General features: G+C 44.2%; 1 long non-coding RNA gene across 1 annotated transcript; it reads left to right on the top strand.

The window, feature by feature from the left end:
• The first annotated feature begins 233 nt into the window (after positions 1 to 233).
• LOC134480064 (uncharacterized) lies at positions 234 to 2,247 on the top strand. Its single transcript, XR_015627289.1, has 3 exons — positions 234 to 307; positions 672 to 821; positions 2,104 to 2,247. It is a non-coding gene; the product is annotated as an uncharacterized LOC134480064 (long non-coding RNA).
• The last annotated feature ends 217 nt before the right edge of the window (positions 2,248 to 2,464 follow it).

Genomic DNA, 2,464 nt, shown 5'->3' on the forward strand with positions numbered 1-2,464 from the left:
GACAAATCAGATGCCCTAGCCCTCTGTGACTGTTTTCTGTTGATGTTTGGATTGTGAGCCTAGCCTTTAATGGCTGAGCCATCTCTCCAGCCTGTGACTATTTTGTATATATATCAGCAAAACCTGACATTATATTCCTGATTCCTGAAAGACCTCTTGTTTGGTTGAAAATAGCCTTTGAGCCCATGCTCTAGAATCTAGAATTTGGAGTCTAGATACTTACTCAGGAAGTCACAATGGGCCTAGGGATCTGCATGTTAGCAAGATTCTCCAGGGCTGCTAATGCTGGGAGTACTGAAGGCTGGTGGTAAGGCTCATTGGTGTAAGCACTGGCATGCATAAGACTCTGGGTTCAATATCTAACACTGTACGGTGGCAATCATCGCACACACTTATAATCTTAGTACTTGAGAGGTGGAGAAAGGAGGATCAGAAGTTCAAGGTCAAGACTACCTTGAGCTGTATGAGACCCTGTCTCAAAAAAAAAATTTAAAAAACCAAACAACACACGCACATGCACACACATGCACACACATGCACACACACGTATATACATATGTGCATACAAATGCATACATAGACAACTTTGGCTTCTGTTCTTCAGGCAGTGATAGGTTTATGAAGCAAACCAGGCCTATTAAATCACCGCCCCTTCTTTTAAAATCTCTCAGGATTCACACCTTGGGGGAAAGCAGAGAGTTTCCTTGGCAACAGATGACTAATTTAGAAGTCCCTGTGAACAGGTGGGAGACAGGAAAGGACATGAGAAGTAACACATCCGTAGGTGCCAAGTTTAAACAACAAGCTCCCGACAGACTCAGGTACACACAATGGGGGTGGATGAGTGGGGTTGTTCAGACAGACATTACAGGCCAGGAGCTACGTTCTGTTTGGAAGGAAGGCAGCTAATGAACCCTTAAGAGCAGGCTATTCAAAGCTTTTCTCTGAAGCTAATGGTGGTGGTGGTGGTGGTGGTGGTGGTGGTGGTGGTGGTGGTGGTGGTGTGTGTGTGTGTGTGTGTGTGTGTGTGTGTGTGTGTGTGTATGTGTGTGTTTGTGCCAAAGACAAATTTTATTTATCATCCCCAAGAACACAATCCACTCTATTTGAGGCCCTCCACTGCCCCACATTTGCCTGGAGCTCACCATTTAGGCTAGACCTGGGTGGCCAGCGGTCTCTAGAGATCCTCCTAGAATGTTGTGTTGGTCTCCTCAGCTCTGGGGTTACAAACTGATATAGGGTTACTTCCTTAAGATTATAGCACCATGCTCAACATTGTTTCCCATGGGTGCTAGGGATCAAACTCAGGCCTTCATGTTTGCAGAGGCAGCAGTTAACCTGTCCATGTCCTGTGTGCTTGAAAGTGGAGTCTTCTGTTGTAGAAATTGCCGTCTTCCTGGTGTTTACCCATCCAAGGCACAGTTGAGTCCCTGACTGTACAGTATCCTTAACTACACCAGCAGAATGTATATTCCCTTTGACATTTCATCTGGTCTTGTGAGCTGACCTTAGTGTCCCTTCACGGCAGAGACTAGAGCTCTGAGAGTTTAGAGGATCAGAGGCCTCATGGTAGGGCTGCAGTCATGGACTGTAAGCTGCTTCATGCATGGTAACTGCAGTAGGCACAGAGACTCCTAGTTTTTCCACACACTGTAACAACTTAGTAATACCTACTCCTGTCCCAGGTCAACTGAAATCAACTACCTGTGGGGCAACCAACTCATTTTAATTGTCAGCCAGGTTATTGTATGTGTGATGGTTAATTTTAATTGTTGCTTATTACAACCTAGAATTACCTGGGTAGAGTCTTTCATAGGATTTGTCTGGATCAGGTTGGCCTGTGGGCATGTCTGTGGGGGATTTTTTAAATGTTAACTGATTTGGGAAACTCAGCCCACTATGGGCAATACCATTCCCCAGTCAGGATATCCTGGACTACACGTAGAGAGAAACTGACCACTGACAAGAATGAATAAATTCATTTCTCTTTGCTCCTGACTATGTGTGTAACTTCAAGTTCCTGCTCTGACTTCCCACATCAATTGGTTATAACCTGGAATTATAAGCCAACTAAACTTTTTTTCTCTAATTTCTTTTTGTCAGGGTATTTTTATCACAGCGGCATAAACGAAACTAGGACACTGACCTACACACTAAAGGCTGAGGATCTCTACAATGGGCTGTTCCTCATTCCTAGCCATGGGAGGGCCATTTGGGAATAAAGGCACTTCCTCTTACTCCAACAAATTATACTATTGATCTTTGATTCCTTTTCTCATCTCTATTCATCGGCCATGGCTTAACTAGGTGTAGCTCAACTATTCAAATGTCCAGGGATGATGGATGAAGGTGACAAGTACCAATGTAGACATCCTTCTGAATGATGCCCTTGACAAACATCAATAATTAGTATGGCACACAACTGATTGGGAAGCGTCCTCAGTGTTCCAACACAAGTCTAATC

The sequence above is a fragment of the Rattus norvegicus genome, chromosome 8 (genome assembly GCF_021556685.1).
Source record: "Rattus norvegicus strain SHRSP/BbbUtx chromosome 8, alternate assembly SHRSP_T2T, whole genome shotgun sequence".
Classification (NCBI taxonomy): Eukaryota; Metazoa; Chordata; class Mammalia; order Rodentia; family Muridae; genus Rattus; species Rattus norvegicus.